Genomic DNA, 22295 nt, shown 5'->3' on the forward strand with positions numbered 1-22295 from the left:
GTGGCATTTAATTACTCATTAAACTAGTAAATATATTATAGGATAATGAATCAAATCAACCAATTAATAGCTAATAGAAACAAAGCTAAAATTTATTAAATTAGTAAATATGCTATAAATTGAAGGAAATTAATGACTCATTAAATTAGTAAATATGTTATAAATTGAAGGCAATTAATGACTCATTAAACTGGAAAATACACTACAAATTGGTGGCAATTAATTACTCATTAAACTAGTAAATATATTACAAGATAATGAATCAAATCAACCAATTAATAGCTAATAGAAACAAAACTAAAATCTAATCATGTTGTAAGGGACTGATCATGTTACCATTAGTCTCCTCCCTAAACATAATAACTCATCTATATGGTTTAGTTTTTTTGTAATAACAAATAATTAAATTTGTACTTGTTAGTAGACCATTGTATATCTACCTTTTGTCAACCATGACTATGGTACTATGTAAATTAAACAATATAACATCTTGTAAGAAAATTTTGGGTAAGAATGTATTCACCAATATTAATATTAACTTTTGTTTAAAGTTCTTCATCGGCAACTATCTTTGAGGATATGGTTGTATTTAAGAAAACAACTTAAAGTGATTGTAGAATCTAAAAGAAATCTTATAATTAAATCCTTAAAATGACGTTTAAAATTTGAGAACTATCAAAATTACTTTAAAATTGCATCAATTGATATTTGCATATGTCATCAATAAATAAGCATTTGAAAATGGGATATTCTTTGGTTGCATTGATTTCTTGATAATATTGTGGAAAATAATAATTTTCATTGACTTTAATGGTAATATATATGACAAATATATTATATTTAATTCAATTTGACAATAATTTAACTTTAAATGATTGGTTCACAAATATTGATTTCAATAATAATACAATCATGTATTAAATACAAGCCCTAAGCCTTTTACAATCTTTCCTAGTGTCATCATTCATTGAACATTTGAGAAAATGAAATTGGCCAATTACATTAATTTTAGCAATATTAATTAGTTGCATTAACTTAAGTGATAATGCATTTCAAAATGATTAGTTATCTCCATGAAGATTAATTAAATCATGTAAAATATATTGTGGTAATTTAGGGGATTATATAGTAAAAGTTGTTACCAATAATGCAACAATTCAATCACAAGATAAAATATAGAATATACATGCATACATATATGGAAGAAAAGAAAATGGAGAGTAATTATGGAGTCAACAACAAGTATTCTTTATTAATATAGGTATGATCTAATTTTAGGTGAGATTCTAATTTTGTTTTGTTTAAAATGTGTTTTTTAATGCATAAATGGATTAGGGTTCTTATTAGGGTGTTTTTTAATGCATAAATGGATTCTCTAATTTTCTAGGAGAATTTAAACAACTAATCTTCTATAGAGAAACACATATTCTTACAAATAGAGCTTTCTCAAATACTTTTTTACCTAAAAGCTCACTCCATACTTTTTACATAATAACTAAATATACAAAAACTTATTATTTTATTATAATAATAATTTAATCTTAAAATAACAATTAAATTTAAAAACAAAATTCTATCTTTTTACTATTAAAATTAAAAATATTTATATAATATTGTTTCAAATTTCCTCGAAATTAGATATATAACCTCCTAGTAACACTAACTAAACATTAAACTTTCCATATAACCTCTTACTAACCCCATTAAGTTTTCCCTAGGAAAATTGTGAAATTCCCTCTCCTCCGTAAGGAAAACCATAAAAGCTTCCATTTTGTTGGCCACTAAAATGAATTATTATTGAATTTTACCGGATGGTTTTACAAAATAAGACACGCACACAGGGCCAAATATGATATTCCAACACATTGGCAAAATCATCCAGAAACATATTACAATATGGCGCAAGTCTTACATTCACGCTCACCAACAAACCATTGGGCAAATGCACAAATCACAAATCCATAAATCTATGAAATAGAGTACAGGCATGCCACATATGATATTCCAAGACATGCATGCAAAATGCATCATGTTTATTGCACAGATTTTATTGATTAAATGCCCGAATATCTCAACTTCACCGTGAAGTGAAGTTTTATTGAACTTATGCACAAATCCATAAACCAAATAGAAACCAAACCACTGCCTTTGTCTCACCTCCACCGTCGGTCATGGAGACCCCATGTTCCTTGTGTAAAATGGATATGTATCAACTGGACAAAATTCTTGTCTAATTCACTCACTGTCTTCTAGTTTCTTCAGCGTCCTTCCTCTTCGCTCTTCTGAAATATGCCAGGATTGCAGTTTTTTATTTCTTCAACAAAGTTTCTTGCTCCCAAGTTTGGGCGTTCGCTTCATATATTTCTCGCTATCTTTAGGTTATATGTGCAACAAACATAAGCTACAACTTCGTGAACCCATTCCATTAACTTATCCTTCAATAATCTGGATCCTCCATTCTAGTATCTACCTTAAGATTGCCTTTGTGATTCCACGGGAATATTTTCTCAAAATAATTTAACAGTGGGTAATCATTGGCAGGCAGCGGGAGGTTATGTTTGATAGCAACCTGTAATTGATAGAAACGACAATTGCACCTGCAGCATTGGCCATTCTCACATAGCGCGTGAAAGACCCCTTGATGAAGGAACATGCTGTCATTGTAATCCGTTTGAATTCCAGGATGAAAGACCCTTCCAGTTCCATGGATAGCTCCACTCGCTTTGGTCGAGGCATTAGCAACAAAATTCAAATGGGCGCGGAGAAATAGCAAAATTGAAACCGCCCACTGCAGATTTTAAATTTTGAAATTTTGAGCGGTAAACTGCAGGTTGAAATTTTTTAAATTTACCGCTTACAGGTGCATTGGTTGAGTCTGTTTACAGCTGCCGGCGTTAGACGTACACAGGACGGGACGAGATTGGATAGAAAGTAGGCCGGAAATGGCGACAAGGTGCGGACGTCGAAGCATTATCAGAAACTACGTCGTTGCCGGAATATCAATGTTATGGATGTATGAACATCCATAGCAATGTCACATCGCATTATAGAAGATGGGGGTAAGCATTAATGGCCCAATAGCATGGGATCTATTGGTTGCCATAAATCCTATGCATTTTATGCTATTGGGCTATTAATGCATAGGATTTATTGGTTGCCAGTGTTTTATGTTTGGTGGGTATTTAATACTTGGTGTATGGTTTTTTTAATATGTATACCTATATATGGCCATCAGGGGTTAAATTTGATGTCGGTATATTTGTATGTATTTAGTTTTTTTATACGTAAAATATGTTCTAGTTTTAAATCTCCATGCTATGTGTAACTTGCCAATAATTTTTAAGAACATTAATATGATGGGCATATTTAAAAATGTAAAGTTTTAATTTTTTTTATTTATAAATTATATATATATATATATATATATATATATATATATATATATATAAAACCTTGCAAGTTGCGCTGAATGGAGGATTTATTAACATTTTTAACATTTAATTTAATAATCCATGGTAATTACTAATAGGTATCCACCCATAACCCGTTACCCGTATCAGTTTCTAAGTCATAATTATAAATATCACTGATATTATAACAGTTTCTAATTTTCAACAAGTAAATCCGTAAATGGTATGGCACTAACAGTAATTAATTCCCAGCTACCCACTGCAGGTAGATGCAAAGTTAGGTTACGAATTTATGGTGATTTTTGCAAGTTGTAACTTCCAGTTCCAAGTTCCAAAATTGTCTCAATTTTCAAATTCCAATCCATCGCGGTCCGCAATCTGTAAGTTATTCAACAATGTGGTGAGTCGGTGACTTTGGTGAGGACTCAGGAGCAGGGCATAAGAAAAACCTGCTGGAACTTCGAATTCAGCCGAGTTTGTGCAGAGAATTGGTGTAAATGGGTCAAATAGACATTTGAGAGGGATATCAAAACCAGCGTATCCACAATCATGGGTTTTAGTCAGAGTAGTAGGAGGACGACACTGGATAAATGCCTTCTTCAATCCCCCTGAATCCTGATGATCTCATTGTGCAAAAAGCTATCAAGTTAGATCCCAAACCATAATTAGCTAGCTGCGATACCCAATTTATTTATATATATACACACTTCAACCTGGCTATATATTCATTAAACATACATTCGGATGTTGCTATGTATACTTGGCTATGTATTGTAACTATTCCGGCCCATGATCAAGTAAAATCCATATGATAACATGATTGATTTAAAAATGGCGGCATGCATCAATTAAAAGACACATTTTTTGATAGAGGGTAGGGTTTATCTCAACATATATGCTTTATCTATGAGAGGAGCATTTTTGCATTCAACTAAACGTTTAAGTAATATTACCAAATCTTTAGGATATGGAAGTAAAATTGAATGTTACATAATGAAATAATGAACCTACTCATATATAGTGTCTTGTGGAAATACTTCCGTGTACATTCTTGCTTCCAGTCTCGGCAGATTTGTGTGCCAACCATACTCCAGGCCCTGGACTACTAATTTGCTAGTGTCCCCTTAACATGGATCTATTCTTGGATTGCATGTTTCACAGAGGGAAGTGAGGTGTTTTACAGCATGTGTAGGGGACATGGGGAGATGCCCACCTGGAGGAAGACTATATATCCTGTAGGTTGTGTTTATTAACAATCCAAAGTTCATTTAGGACAATCTTAGATCAGTACAGTGAACACGTGAACGCTAGCAATAAGCAATATCCAAAACATGAAGGCTAATGGATTATGGATCCCTTACCTGGGTTGTAGAATGATACTTGATTTGCAATCATAACAAGCATGCATTGAAAGCTATTCTGGAATCTGACCCATATTAACAACCACAGTCACATCGCAGTCAGCTCCAATGGTTGGGAACATATTGTTCTCAATACAATTTGCAACTCCAAATGTAGTGAACACAGAAGGACTATTGTTTTGAGTAAAGTAACAAAGTCCTCGTTTAATATCATATCCACAACCGACGGTGGCTCCGATTCTATTCCAGGGATTGCCAAAGAAACATACTTCTCCTGCACCTGCAATGAAGATCTCCCCCTTCTTGGAATGAAATCCAATCGAAACATCATCTAGACCAGGAAATCTGAAAGGAGGGGCCGGCCTGCAAGCCAACCCAATAGCCAGATTGCCATCAACAATCCCAGCACTCTTTGTCTTCTTCTTCGCATTGGGTCTGTAGGCAACTATGGAGACCTCAAAATAGTGACAAGCAACCCTAAATCCCATACTCTCATTCCCATGCATCAGAGGAAGAATGCACTGAACTAACTGTGGTTTTCTCTTGGAGCCAATCAAGGGATTGAAATTGATTTCCTGCAGATCACACGAATTTAATGCAATGAAAGGCTCTGGGGACTGGAAGGTTTCCGTGCTGAGTCCATTGAATTCATTGGGAAGTCTATGGAATTTGAAATGCCAGGCTTCCCAGCCCTTATCTACACTGATCCATTCCTTTGAACTGTCAAAGGGAATTATAGGACTCTGTTCTCTCCATTGCCCCGCAAAGTTGGTTCTTCGCTCCCGTAATGTTCTCTCTCTTATTGACAGGAAATGTAAGGCTGCCCAGAAGCAGCAGCAGAGAGGGCAACACTCCAGAACATACTCTATCTGCCATCGATAAAATTGAAACTATAAAACACAGATGCCAACCAATAATGATATATGATGTTTATTAGCGGATGTGAAATTCATATTACTGCCTCACCTCTTTTGGAAGACTAGAGGACGCAATCTTTTGTAGGGCATCATTTAAATACTTTTGAGAGAAAATTTCAGCCTCTTCCATAACTTTTTTCACCGGGAAAAGCAATGAGGGATGCCCGAAATAAATTGAGGACAGAAGAAGGTGTTAACAGCAGGAAACAAGCCTGTAGCACTCAGGCTTCTAGGGTACACCTTCGACATGAAGTTTTACACAACGCGAAAAAGAGAAATTGCTTTTAGTTTCATTCATATACAGAAATCGCTAGCCCAATACATTAGACACGCGGCTTTGATATATAGACAGCGGGAGTCTTTATTTGAGCAGCAATTGCCTTGTGTAAAACCTTATTGTTCATGGAATTTTCCACGTGGCAGGGACACACAGCCATAATATATGGGACTTACAATAGTAATCTAAACCAGAGTCAAGCCCGCCGCAGAGTAATCTGATACCATAGTAATGATGTCAGATCGTTTTTCCCCATTTATCTCGACATAAAAAGATCTCGATTCAGACGCATTTAACATCTCGATCTCAGCAAAATATAAAACCAATAAGGTTTTCCAAAACCCAATTCCTGATCCTAGAGTGAATCCATAGGAGTACAGGTTCATAACCCATGCCGTTTGCATGACCTTAGTTGGAGGAATATTTTTGGTGTTTTTCGTTGAAATGGGCTCTTGAGAACTTGCGTACCGTACAACATTTGAATAATTAGGATTTATGTGCCCTGTTACCCAGATGCTGTCGAAGTTGTCTTGCGGATACCTGCTCAAATCACCATCCAAAGCTATTCAGTGTAGTCGGTCCTTAATAGAAAGAAAAAATAGCGCAACAGAGTAACTTTAGTACATCAGAATTGACCTTTACACATCAAAATTCTTTACATATAGTATCAATATGAAAGGATGTCTTAAATCTCATGCCCTTTCCCACTTTGCTAAGAAGTCACAACAGAAATACAAATTTCACTCGTATTGAATATACTCTTAAAAATATTCGAATAATTTAAATTTACAGCTAATAATTTACGCATATAAAACATGTACGAACCTGAAAATGTTCACCTGACCGTCGAATTTCCACCAATATCAACTCTCCATACCCCATTCAACATTGTTGCTAGCATAACTTGTCCATACATTCCATCTCGGAGGGTCCTCAACCCAATAGCATTGATAAAGGGATCATCAGTCTCCCAAGTTCTGATCAAGAAAATATACAACATTCTGCAAAAACTAACCAAAATTCAGTCATAATAGACTGGACCTTGGTTTTTTGTTGTTAGGTTAGTCGTACCAATATACCAAGTGTCTCAACAGTGAAAGCAAAGGAGTTTTCAAATTCATCGTAATTTCCAACGGCAAACCATAGCGTTAAAAGGTAAGTCTTATTAGGAGCTACAGGCAACCCATAACATGACCTGTTGACAGGCTTTGGGAAGAAGTGTAGTCTTCTCAAGTAAGACAGATATGTTGCATTCCCAGTGTCTGTGGTTTGATCGTCGTCTATATAGTTAGTATCAGTGACCCATGTTATATAGTTTTCATCAGTGTGACTGGTTTTCCCGCCACAATCGATACTTAGAAATCCTGCTATCCGGAAAATTCAAATTATTAATGAAAGAATAGTTCTTCAATCAAAGAATATGAGCACTAAATACCCAATATGCAGTCAGGAAACAAGTTTCAATAACCATTCAAAACACTTAAAAGTTGCCGAAAACACAAAAAATTGCTAGTAAAACTATCCTAAGTTGTTTTAGTATGTTGGATAGTACCTACTTGAGCAACGACATTAACATCAAATAAACATAACAGCGTGCTCATGGTGATGCAAGAGAGGTTACTTGTTCTCCCCATGGTTGTATCAATTTTCATAAAATTCCAGGGAGCAGGTCAACTACTGCTGCTTAATCAGGGTCTTTTTATGGCATCAAAATGACTTGCACTTAGCATCATCAGCCTTCTTCAAAGAGTTCCGAACCCGGATTTCTGTAATAATACAAGCCCAGACTTACCAGCTTTCACCAAAGGAGGTTTACCACCTAGAATCCTATATTCATACAAGTCAAGCCATCTAGGGCAGACAACTCTGAGCTTCATACAAGCCCGACCACGTAGACCACAAAGATTTAAGCTTCATACATGCCCGATCACCTACACCGCAAAGCTTTGACACATAGCCATAATATATGGGACTTACAATAAATAAAAATCACACATATTACGCAAAATATTATATAACACAAAATCTAAACACCAAACTATCACTTAGTCTACCCATGAGGAACATCAAGAGTTAAAAACGGTCAAACTGCTAAGAATTAAACTTGAAGACTATGCAAAACATTTTCTACTAGTAAACCAGTACTACCCATTTCATGATAAAAGGAAAAGTATGAAAAACATGACAAAAGGAAAAGTCTGTGAGCCAATTGGTTGCCTGAGGAGGCCAGCGTCCAAAGTCACAATGACGTATATATGTTCTGATTTTGGTTAAAATCTAAAAGATATGATAAGTTTGATGGAATTAATGGACTCAGCAGACAAAGTTGAGTTACATTCATAGTTTAAAGAAGGTAAGTGGCACTTAAATGGCAGAAGTCTAAGTGGTTTCCAAAGACTCAATGTTTCTTTTAAAAGACTATATACTGATAGCGTAGGTATGCGACATAGCTGAAGAAATATCTTATAACTAATGCGAGGAGGTGGATTGTTTGGGTGGGTAGAATTTATCCAGCTGTCAACTAAAAACGATGAGAACTAACGAGATATGGAAATTCAATTCTTCCACGCCACTGGAAGCCACAATCCCTGCTTTTCAAGAAGAATGCGAGTCTTAACTGATGATAATTGAAGCACAACGTGTTTGTTATCATGTATTATCATTAACCGTATGCAGTTAGCAAATTCAGAATTAATTGTCAAAACAAACACAGGGATTATTCCCAATTTCCCCGAAGGCACCGAGTGGCATTTATTGCATTCTCAATTTAATTAAATAATTTGTAGAGGCATCTGATTGCATGGACGGGTAATTATATCAGAGATTCAGAGGGACGAGTGATTCAGGAAAAGGCCAAAGACCTTTTTGGTCAACAGATCCTCTAGAAATGGCTTCTTGTATATCCTTTGCATGATGGCTTTAAAAGGGCGTCTTGAAATAGTCAGACAGGACATGATTGTAAATGAATGTTGGGAATAGAACCGACGCCTTTGTATTATGCACCCCCCTTTGAGCTGTCCGTGAGGTGTTGCAGTGAGAAATCTATTCTTCACTGCGAGCAGAACAGCCTGTTTCGAGTACTACAATACAAAACTATTTCGAGTTCAGGGAAGCTTCCAGTTTCCCGCGATTTTTGATTTATTTCTTGAGTTCTGGGAATAGTCTAATAAGTTAAAAGTGTTGGAGATATTTTTTATTTTTCCTAATATTTCCAATTTCTTCCCATTTTCAGGTAGCTGATTTGTCTTATAATTTCGGTGTTTTAACGTCCAAGTTTATTCTGGCCACCGTGGAAGTTTCAGTCCTTATCTGTGAAAGCTACTCTTGAGAAAATATTAAATACTATAAAGAATTAACAAGTATTTTTTTAAATATTCTAAAGAATAAATAGGTATATTTTTTGGTTAATATCATTTCTTGTATCATTGCAAGATTATTTTTTTAATATGGCTTTAGTTGATGAAATGAAATTCATATATACTAGATACTTTATTTTTATTATATAGGTATTATATATCAAAAATGTTTTCAAAAAAAGGGAATCAACTTTCTATCAAAAAATTCTTTGGATGGTCTAATACATCTCAAGCTTCATTGCCCGATAAAGAAGATCATGATTTTGATCTAAATGAAGATTTAGATGTCTTGGGGCATAATGAAGAATATGATATCTTGGAGCATAATGAAGAAAGTGATGAAGAATTTCACCACGGAGAACCTAGCACCCAAAAGAAAAGAAAAATGAAAGTAAAAAGAGAGTTTCGTGATCAGTGGAAAACTAAGTATAAGTGGTTGAGAGAGGCAAAGCATGAAGGAAAAATAGTTATGAAATGCATATATTGTGAAATGCATAAGGCAATGGGGCCATGGGGAATTGGGACTGGTTGCTCCACATTGCAGCATGATTCTATAATTGTTCATGCTAATTCAAGCATTCATAAACTCTCACAGGCAAATTGGATATGTGGAAATGAGAAGAAGGTGAAGTCTATTACAGAACACATTGCATGCATTGATGATATGAACAAAGAAAGAATCATCACTACTATGAAATTAGTATATTGGATGGTGCAAGAGGATCTACCACTCTCAAAATATGAATCTCTTTGTTTGTTTACAATGTCTTTACACACGCCAAATATGCCAAAGAACAAAGATTATACATCATATACAAATCACATGGCTGCAAAAGAATTCCTTTTTGCTATATCTCAGTATCTTGAAGAGCTACAAACTTCCAAAATGCTAGATAGCCCTTTTTTTCATTGATGTTAGATGAAAGTACAGACCGTAGTTTAGAAAAACATCTTGTGGTTTATGCCACGTTTTTAAACTCAAAAGGATTGGGTCCTCCAATTTCACAGTTTTTAATGCTCATAAATGTTTGCGATGGAAGAGGGAAAACAACTTATGATGCAATCAAACATTTAATGGAATCAAGGGGCATTTCAACAGAAATATTGATAGGAGTTTCCACAGATGGCGCTTCTTCAATGGTTGGTAATGAAAATGGTTTTATCACTTTCTTGAAGAAAGATGTACCTAATCTTGTAGGTGTTCATTGCATTGCTCATCATGAAGCCTTAGCCGCATCAGATGCTTCAAAAAAAATACCTGAATTATTATTTGTTGAGAAATTAGCAAACAAGGTATATTCTTGGGTGCAAAATTCTACGAAAAGAAATAGTCAACTTATTTCTCTACAAGAACTTATGCAACTTGAAACTCTTCAAGCTCTTCAAATCCATGGAGTTAGATGGCTTTCAAGGGGACAAGTCATTGAAAGACTTGTTGTACTTATGCCTCCCATGTTAACATTGTGGAAAAATGAAAGAAAAGACTCATGGTATGATAAGGCAAGAATCTTTTCAGTAAAATTTTCGTTACATATGCTTGCAGATATAATGTGTGAATTAAACAAGTTGAACAAGCAATTCCAAGAAGAGTACATTGATGTCAGCTCTTTAGGGGCAGCCATAGATGTCACGGTAAACACTTTGAAAAAGTGGTTTTTAAGAAGCGACACATTTGCAGATGGCACATGTTATTTATCTAAATTTATACATGCCTCTAAATTTGGCTTTCTAGAAATTTGTGATAAGGAGGGGCTTGTTCACAAGCATGAATTACAATTTGTAGCAATTCCACATGCATATGTTGATTGTGTTGATATACAAAAACAATCATGGAAATTGTGTATTGAAGGTTCAATAGAAAGTTGCAAACAACTTGCAAAAGATTATGTTCAAGCTCTCGTAGAGAATTTGAACAGAAGATTCCCTGATCTTGCATTTTTCAACTTAGCAAGGTTGTTTAACCCTTGCCATTATTTAGAGGATGTTCATGGCAGAGAACGAAATTCAAAGCGTTGGCTCGAAAATATTTTTCAACACTTACAACATCCTTATTATCAAAGTGAAGAAAACAAAAATACATTTGATTTTGAGGCTTGTTTGAAAGAGTTGCATCCATTTATTGACACTCTTCGTGTTAATTGCGAGGGATCATCCATGAAAGATGCATGGAGAATTTTTTATGTTATAGGGTTGCATACAAATTTTCCTAACATGTCAAAATTATGGCAGGCGATACTTACTATTCCTGCAAGTACAGTTGCTTGTGAGAGAGGATTCTCAAGACAAAACATAATAAATGATGTCCGAAGAACAAAGCTATCATTAGTTGCATTGGATGCCTTGATGCAGGTGTCTCTAACAGGGCTTGATTCATCGATGGTGGAATGGGATAGGGTATTTGACATATGGAAAGATGCTAAAGAAAGAAGAACCTTAAATGTTTAAAGTTTTTGCTTTTATTTTTATGTTTGTAATAGTGGTGTTTTAACAATTACCTCTTTTGGTGAAACTATCCAATATTTAGTTTGTGTACACTATGATATTGAATCTACTTTTTGAACATTTACATAGTTCATGCACATTATGTTTTTGGTTTGAAATTATTTCACAACTATTGTTCTTTTAATGGGATTAACATGGTAGTGACTTAAACGGAAAACATGGTATGTGTGAGTGAATTATTTTTGTAAAATTTGTTTCAACAATATTAATATTCATTATTTTCATGTGAAAGTAATTATGAATATATATTTTTTCACTTTATAATATTATTTTTTGTTGTTTCTATATATATTCCCCATCTATTTTATCACTATTTCCATCTTAAACAAAAAAACTTAGAACATTTGAACAATCTGGAAAATTTGCAGAAAAGTTTGATCAACAGGTCTCAAAACAAAGTGTAGCAATGAGACTTGAGCTGAATGGTACAACAAAGAATGGAAAATTTGAACAATTATGAGTACAATTTGAAATTAGATGAAACTTGTACAAATAAATTTTATTGCAGAAAAGTTTGATCAACAGGGCTCAAAACAAAGTGTAGCAATGAGACTTGAGCTGAATGGTACAATAAAGAATGGAAAATTTGAACAATTATGAGTACAATTTGAAATTAGATGAAACTTGTACAAATAAATTTTAGAAGTCATATGATGGCCAGTTTAAAAATAAAAACGTCATAAAAAAAATTCCTTGACGGGTAGGGTCACACGTCAAATTTAACTATCTTTTATTTATAACACATGAGAGAAACAAATGTATTATAACACATATATAGTTTGAGTGGGCCTAATGGTTAAGAGTATGTGTTTCCTCCTGAGAGGTCACAGGTTCAAAACTAGAGGGGGTAGAGTATGTATGCCTTCGTGTCCCTTGTCCCACAAACAAGGGCGTCTCATACACCAGTTTGATGTCTGGCTTGGCTGTGACCTTAAAAATGGATATTATTTAATTAATTTAGATTTTATTATTTATGTAAATTTGGTGTCTGGCTTGGCTGTGACCTTAAAAATGGATATTATTTAATTAATTTAGATTTTATTATTTATGTAAAATGAGAGTTTTTTTTATTTGCATAACGTAAATTTGAATTTCACATTTTTGAAAAAAATCAAGTTATATGGATATAAATAGTTCTCTAAATATCATTTTGTTTGTCTAATATTAATTTCTCCTTAAATATCCATTGTTTAATATTTTTTATGAAAATAAGATTAATATATAAAAATGGTGGTCTATGGTTTAATCCCATGAAAATAACAACTAGATTCATAATAATTATTTGAGTAAATAAATATTAGGGGAATCTTGAGATCAACAGTAAACCTCAAAACAAAAAAATGTATTAACAAAATAAAATTTAAAAGAACAAATAATATTCAAAATGATAATAGAGTCTTTAGGAAATAAGATTAATATATAAAAAAAAATGTGTTGTATGGTCTAATCCCATGAAAATAGCAACTAAATTTATAATAATTATTTGAGTAAATAAATATTAGGGGAATTTTGAGATCAACAATAAACCTCAAAAAAAAAATGTATTAACAAAATGAAATTTAAAAGAACAAATAATATTCAAAATGATAATAGAGTCTTTCAAAAAATAAGATTAATATATACAAATTGTGTTGTATGGTTTAATCCTTGAAAATAACAACTAAATTTATAATAATTATTTGAGTAAATATTAGGGGAATTTTGAGATCAACAATGGACCTTAAAACAAAAAAAATGTATTAACAAAATTTATAATAATTATTTGAGTAAATAAATATTAGGGGAATTTTGAGATCAACAATGGACCTTAAAACAAAAAAATGTATTAACAAAATGATTCAAATGGCGCTGGCACTTCTTGGATGCAAAATTCAATTCCTTATCTAGTGTGCCCACTTGATGTCTAAAAATTCAATTCCTCATCTACGAGATGCCCACTTGATATTTGAGTAAACCTACACTTGATATTTGACTAAACATACATAAAAAAAAATACTATAAAAAAAGTTTTCTTTCTTTTCATTTATAATTCATAATTCTTATCTTATTGTTTTAACTATTATTTTGTTATTTTCCTTTAAAAAACCCATTTTAAACCTCAAATTTCTCTTAATAAAAAAAACATGTTAGAGTATCAATAAATAATGATTTTTTTTCGAAAAATATTGTGATAAACTGAATATGGATGATTACAATTGGATATAGTTTCCATTTCATATTACTTAGCAATCAATAATATGATTCTATATGTATTCTCAAAATAGAATGAAGAGCCACATTTTACAATAATACTCAAAAATACCAACATGATGATATCTAAAATCCTTTCATAAAGTGTCCTCCCATTTGCTACTAAATTTTTGGATAGAATGGGGTGAATCGAAGAAGTGGTAATGATTGCATTCCAATCCTTTTATGCTCCACCAAGAGCCAAACAAAGAGTGTCCATCCATTTAACATGGCCCACATACTTATTAAGGCATCCTTATTCTTAGGCAAATAATTAATTGAATTTTTAACCCATGTTTTTTTTTAATTTATCTATGAAATGATCAAATATTTTAAGCATCAACTTCATTGGGAGAAGAAAAAAATAAATTTATATCCATTTTTTTTTATGAGAAGAAGAAATATTTAGAAATACATTCAATGATATTCTTTAGATACGCCTCCATTATCTCTTGATCATAAAATTTAACCAATGTGAGTAGTCATTGTCCTTTCTCAAATAGAATCCTTCAAAGGTTATTTATGTGTTTTATTTCCTATGTTCCCTTCTAAGGTTATTTATGTACCTAAGGGTAGCAAGCATTCTAAAGTTTCTAAAATATTGATCAGTTATCTATTATTTGTTCTTTTAAATATATATCAGTTATTCATATTTATTCTATGACTTTTCTCTAATAATCATCATTAGTTATTGGCCTCCATAGGCTCTTGGTTGTAAGATATTTTCCAAATAAGAAAGAGTTCTTGAACCATGAAGCTCTACTAAACCACCAATGTCATCCATTTCCCAATATTTTCTCTTTAAAAAAGCTAAAACAAAAAAAATCCTCATCGTATTACTTATTGACTTTGGAACAAATGCATATAAACATAGCATACAAGAATGCACCCAAGAACAACTTTGAATTATCTTTTCTCTCATAACAAAAACTAAAAAATATCCTCATTGTATTAATTATTGTCTTTGAAACAAATGCTAGAAAAATATAGTATACAAGATTGTAGTTAATGTGCAACAACCATGCATAACACCCACGTACTGATTTTGAACACACTGAAAAGACTTTGCAAAATATATACGCTTTTTTGAACACATTGAAAAGACTTCGCAGAATATATATATGTTTTTCTGAACACACTAAAAAGACTTCGCAGAATATATACGCTTTTCTGAACACACTGAAAAGACTTCGCAGAATATATACGCTTTTTTGAACACACTGAAAAGACTTTGCAAACTATATACACTTTTCTAAACACACTAAAAAGACTTCGCAGAATATATATGCTTTTCAGTGTGTTCAGAATTTGTACATGGGCGTTATGCATGGTTGTTTCATACATACATTGATATGTTTTATGGAAGTCGTGTATGTCTTCTAGGGTTTTGCAATATGGCTTGTTGATGACATTTCATCTGTTCTGCTATGTTTGTTGTTATTTGTCAATGATGTCTCTATCACGATACTCTGTGTTTGACTGCACTGGTTGAGTTGAGTTGGTTATGGAATGAAATGTTGATTAGTAAATATGTCACTGTGTTGTGATATGTAATTAGATTAATGATCTATGATTGATGTAGTAGTTGGTTCAGTGGTTATTTCAGTATTACAGTGATTCATATTCAACTGTCAATATATTGAGATTTGTACACAGGTCATCTTTAGAGGAATCATGTACATACACAGGTGTGCTTCATAGAAGTAGCATATACATTCTGACATGTGTTTGATCAGGGTTTACAGTGACAACATTTGGTTTATGTGATGAATAGTACATGGTCTAGTATACTTATGAGTGGTTATGCATTGATATGATATGATATGAATTTATTTGATCTAGTTGCATTGGTTGACAAAGATTCAGTGATTGATTTGATGATTCAGTTGGTTCAATGATTGGGTGATTTGATTCAGTGATTGTTTTTACAATTGTTACTTGGTTTGAGCTTAATGATAGAAGTGGGTCCAATATGAAAATATGATGAAAGGTGGCCTACATTTTTGATGTGTTGAGTCAGGTGGATCTAGTATGAAACATTATGAAACGTGGTAACCAAGAGGTGTTGATGGTTGGAGCCTTCATTGAGGGAGTCGAAGCTTCCTTCGAGTAGTAGCTGGAGAATTTGTGCAGGGGGTAGGAGCTCCCTTCTAGTAGGAGTCGATAAACGAGATCAGGGGGTTGGAGCTCCCTTCCAATGGGTGCTGGAGAATGAGAGAAGGTTGTAGCCTTCTACAGGTGGGTCCTTGTATACTAGTATGAGTCTGCGCCAACACAAGATTGTAATATGTTTTCCTTTGTAATAAAAGAAGAAGACAAAGACGACAATAACGATGGTTTTGTCCCACATTGGGTTTCCACATAAAACCTCAGTGTTCTATGTGTGTTGCTTATGTTTTGTGTTAGCTTCTCTTTACTTCTCATGGTTTCTTTTTAATAAATGAATAATGACATAATGATGCACTAGTTAAAGATGAATATTTGATAGAACATACAAAAAGTTAGTTAATTGAATATACGTGGCTTTACTTCATAGAAGTCGCGTATATACGTGGTTTGCATAAATGACAGTAGCGTACAAAATGAAGAATATTAAATGAAAAGTTTAAAGTGAGTTTAAAATACTAATTCACAAACCCCCCTTCCCCCTCCCCTCTTAGTCTTTTTCCCGACACTAAGATATCTGAGGGAGGTCAAATTGCTTGGGGAAAGAGGTGCCTTGCTTGTCCAAGGAAGGAAAATTAGAATTTGTATGACAATCATTAAAGTGTGGTTGGTGTGCCTTTAATAGGTAGGTCTATTGAAGAGTCATTGCGCTGAAGAGTCTAGTGAATGTGATTGTTCTGCATGCATGTTAGTTTTTAATGTGTTGGTTGTGCATGCATTGTGATTATTATGTTTATCATGCATAGTAGGTTAGACATGCATTGTGGTGGTCATTATTGCAATTGTTTCATCATGATGTTGTTGGTGTCATTATGTATATTATGCTAATACCAATTGATGTTGCATACAGGATAGCCTCCCATGAAACACACTAAGGTATGATTTGATTATGTCTATATTTGGTTTATCTAACATGGCATGTTTGTAGGCGATAAAAGATTAGATATGACGAGCAGAATGGTGGATTACAATTCACGTGACTCTCCTTACAGATCATCCAAGTAGAAAGGAGATGAGTATTCTCTTGATTTAGCAGATACACTAAGAAGTTTGAAGCAAAAGATCAGAAGTTGCAAGGCAGACAATAACAAGTTGATTGAGTCACAGGAAAGACTTGTCAAAGCTCAGGAAAATCAAGTAGAAGGTAATGCAGTAATCCTTCATATCCTATCAAATTTGCATTGACAAGAACAGTTGAGGATCATCCATGGGAAAGAGGAAAGGACTAATGAGGAATATGATATCAGGTCTCAATCATGATACATGTTGGACATGGATGATACGTTGAGAGGTGGTAGATGGTTGGATACACCTGACAAGATGCATTAGAGGCCCTCCATCAATCCAAATGGTGACACCAACACTCCTTGCTACTCCGATAGTGGATGAGATGCCTCAAACCTTTTACTATGTATTTGAGTAAGAAGCCCCATGAGAAGTTCACCCATGTGATTTTTGTCACCATACCTCTCACCCTACATCAGTCTCTAGCAAGAAAGAGAAACAAACGAAAACAACTACCCCAAACTCAACCCCTTTCAATGTTAGAAGCCATATGTATATGCAAGCACTTTTGTATATGCATATAGATATGCAAGCAGATATAGAGAAATCCACTTTCATAAATTCGCTTTCATTCCTGCATATGAAACTGTCAATATATTTAATCTCTTTTTGATATTTAAGCATAGTTTCATTTCTAAGTTAAGGTCCCACCCACAACGGTCATGCCGGCTCCCAATTTTTATATACACACATATATTAAAGTGCACGTATATGAAAGAAATATTTTGTATATGTGTGAATTTTGTAATTGCACACAAATATAACAACATGCATATCTAACAACTACACATGTATATGTGGAAGCGCATATAGGAAAATATTTATACAATATTATTGTCATATTTGTTGTTCTCCTAATACTTCAAATTTTTATAGGTACTCTATAAATGGGATCTCATGCAAAATGATGCCATGCATGTCTGCCACTTGTCATTGGTGAATGATTTAGTTAAATGTTGTGTCAAAAACATTAACATCTTTTCATAAAATAAAAATTAAAAAAAAAAAAAACAAACAAACAAATTCTTTTTCAAAAATTTGAATTTCCTATATGCACTTTCATATAACACTTCATTTCTAGGGGCTTTAATGGAATCCATATGACCAAGTGCAGGGACAAGAAATTTAATAGGTATTTCACCTATTCATTTATATTCATATCCAAGCTTAAAATTTTATACACTATATTTCTTTATACTCGAAGGCCCAAATAACCAAATAACCTGTTACGTGCGAAATCAAGACCATTTTTGGAACCTCAACCAAATTCTTTTTCTTTTGATGAATTCAGATCATGACTTCAATCTCATGTCCATGCTACCTACAACCCTAGACAATAGGATTCTTGCATGGCATGGTATGGTCCTACTTGAGAAAATTAAAATAAAAAGAAAAAGTCTACCAAACAAATCCCAGTGCAAGTCCTGAGACTTCGGGAGTTCTCATGTGGAAATTTTGAGAACCAATCAAAACTTTCCACTTGGTTCTCTTGCCATGTCATGTTTTCCATGTCACTACACATCATCTCTTCCATGTCACTACCATGTCATCACTTCGATGTCACTGCCACCTAATCTTCCAAGTCAACACATTTCCATGTGTTATTCTTTGCTACCTCCATGTGTCATCTACCGCCTATCCAATTAACCACCTAAAAGTGAAAAAAATGAGTGTCACATGTCATCACCTTTGGTTGCCACATTGATGTCCTCTGCCACCTAGACCCACCTGTCATTCCATCTATATCACCATTCTGTTGGGGTCCACATGTTGGCTAAGGTAAGGAAATATAGATCTGACTATTTTCTTAAGAATTTCTCGGTTGCACTTGTGGAGGCCCAGATGCCTAGATATAAACAAATTATCCAAATGTATCATATATCTAGTTATTAAGCCAATGTGATGCGCAACAAAGGGCTTGATTACTAGATGCCTCAATGCATCCCGAGATGGTCTGGATTCAATTATAAGATGACAAGTGGTGGGCATGCATGGCCTCATTTTTCATGAGATACCATTTATAGAGTACCTATTAAAATTTGAAGTATTAGGAGAACAACAAATATGACAATAAGCTTTTATAAATATTTTCCTATATGCACTTCCATATCTACATGTGTGGCTTTTAGATATGCATGTTTTTATATTTGTGTGCAATTACAAAAGTCACACACATACAAAAGTTTTCTTTCATATATGTGCAATTTAATATATGTGTGTATATAAAAATTGGGAGCCAACATGAGCATTGTAGGTGGGACCTTAACTTACAAACAAAACTATGCTTACATATAATGAATGTGTTCATACTTGAACATTTGTATCAAGTATGAATCTTGGAAGGCTATATACATTTGTCTATGTTTTTCATTCATCATCATGAAGAGTTACTTGATCAACAATGAAGGCTTTGGTCTCGGCCAACCTTTGTTGTTTTATTCTCATTTCGGCTTGAAATATTTTCCTTTCAAGGGCCTTGGCTTTAAGCCTTTTCTCTTCATTTATGGCCTTTCAAAGGGCCTCTACTTTTGAAGGGAATTGCTTTCTTTGTTTTTCCCTTTTCCTTATTTTGGGGTAGTGGATAGGAAGCAAGTCATAATATTCTCTCTATTGCATTTTGTTCCATAACTCTTCATATGTGAGCATGTCTTGGAACATGAGTTCTTAGGGAGAGACTAATGTTCATATGGATGTAAGAGTTTCATATACTTGCAATGCTCTTTAACTATATGATGGGGGTTGTGTCTTTTAAAAATTCTTGTGAGGAGCTCAAGCTCCTTTTTTTCCTGCCCAAGGAAACTTTGCCAGATCATAGTTGTATATTTTGATAGCGAAGCCCGACCATGACCTTGTATTGATGTTTGCTAAAAATAATGTTATCCCAAATTCCATAGCTTAATCGACATATTTTAACATATAAGTGTTTGAAACTTATTTTATGCATTCCCATGGTTTATCTTTTATGGTTTTTATTTCATGTTATTATGCCATGTTATGTATATGTATATTTTATGATTATGGTAATGGTGTCGGTGTCGGTTGCATCACCCCAGTTGGGTGAATTGGAGATGTTTCAAGTCCCAATATATAAGTATCAAATTCTTGATACAACATCATTGGTGATTGCTTTAACCCATACAAGGAATTTTTTAGCATGCATATCAACTCTTTCTTTCCTTTCACAACAAATCCTTCTAGTTACTGCATGTAGTTTTCTTCTTCTAGATCCCTAAAAAGGAATTTTATGTTCACATCCATTTGTTCTACTTCAAGATCAAAAGCAGTACAATAGATATAAGAAATATAATAGAAGTAAACTTAGGAACAAGAGAAAAAATATCAACAAATTTAATTCCTTGTAACTGGGAATAACCCTTTGCTACTAACTAAGCTTTGCATTTCTCCTTTTTTGATAGCATGTTTGTACCATGTGCATACTTAATGCCTTGTAAGTTAGGAGAATGTTGAAACTCTCCAGGTTGTCCTAATGATAACAACTCCTCCTCAAATTATGTTATACAAGGGGGAAATTTTACAAGACATCAATGGTGTAAAGACATGAGTTTTTCACCATTGGGAAAGGTTCAATTCCAATGAGGCTTCCCTAGACCCATGGGACACCTTGACTGATTGAACTTGTGGTTACACCCAAAGAGAGGATGAAAGATTGAAATGAGCAAACTCACAGTACTTGCTTACATCTTGAGGTAGGAAGTTGTCCATGCATTCTCCCTTTTCACTAATGATCATACCACTTTTGAGCTTGGTGTGATTGGTAACCTATTTGATCAATTCTATCGTTGGAAATGCTAATGCCCTTCCCATTACCAAATGTAAAGTTGATTTCTTGATAAAATTGAAAACAAAATAATCTACCTTTCATTGGTATTGTTAACTATATGGTGTGAAGTATGTGTGTTATTAGTTCTTGGACATAGTATACACGTATTTCTAGGATAGAATCATCATTGACAATCATATTCTTTCTTTTCTATCCCCAAATCAAAGGATCCTCATATCCAAATTTCTCTTCAACAATGAAATAACATCTGATCATCTTCCTAATTTATATTCTTCCTCATGTATCGTCATAGGGATAGATGTTATGACTGCTTCCTTAGCCTTCATATTTGGATTATTTGGATATTTCCACACTAAAATAGCATTTCTTTGTTTGACTCTACATGCAAAAAAAAAAAAAACCAATTTTTTATATAGAAAAAGAAAAAGAATGGCAAATGTTTGGAAATTACCATGAAGAACTCTAAAGTAAGGATGATTTCACCTAGAAATCAATGCATCTAGTGCAAGCGAGGGTTTAGCACTGTTTTGGACAGGTTCTCCATCAGTTCTGGCAGCGCACAGAGACCGATTCGTTGATCTCCTTCTCAGAGGTCGTGTACTGGCCCGACAAATGACAGACGGGGGGTCCACTGGGACCCCATCTTTCAGAGAAATAGTTATGCAGAAACATTCAACTCAGGAAGGTTTTAATATCTCTGGGTATGAAGCCCGAAAAGACAGCTCGGGGACAAGCCGTGGAAGAGCAACCCAGAGGCAGAAAGATCCAAATCACGGACCAGAGATGCCAGGAAAAGTCAGTAACAGGCAGGAGAAGCACGGAAACAAACCAAATGCAGGCCAAAACAGCTCAGGCCCAATAATAGCCCCGTCAGACGAAGAAAAGGAACAAAGGGAGGGAAAACGCCCCATAGAAGATGAGGACAAAATGGAAGCTCCCATCCTCAGCCCTGAAAATACCCAGCAAGGAGTCTACAAACCCAAAAAAAAGGAAGCCCTCCGTGTGGTATTCTCAGATCCAGACATTCAGGTCTACAGAGACCACATGATGGAGCATGCAATCATCTGTAAGTTTATGGGTTTGTGGCCATCAGAAAGAACTCTTTGCCAATGGATCAAACAACACTGGAGACCAAAAGGTGATGTCAAACTTCATCTTGGAGCTAAGGGTTTTTTTACTGTTGTCTTTTCTAACCTAGAAGATAAGTATA

Source organism: Pinus tabuliformis, chromosome 7, assembly GCF_031772625.1.
Source record: "Pinus tabuliformis cultivar Carrire ecotype Pingquan chromosome 7, CPIR1, whole genome shotgun sequence".
Lineage (NCBI taxonomy): Eukaryota > Viridiplantae > Streptophyta > Pinopsida > Pinales > Pinaceae > Pinus > Pinus tabuliformis.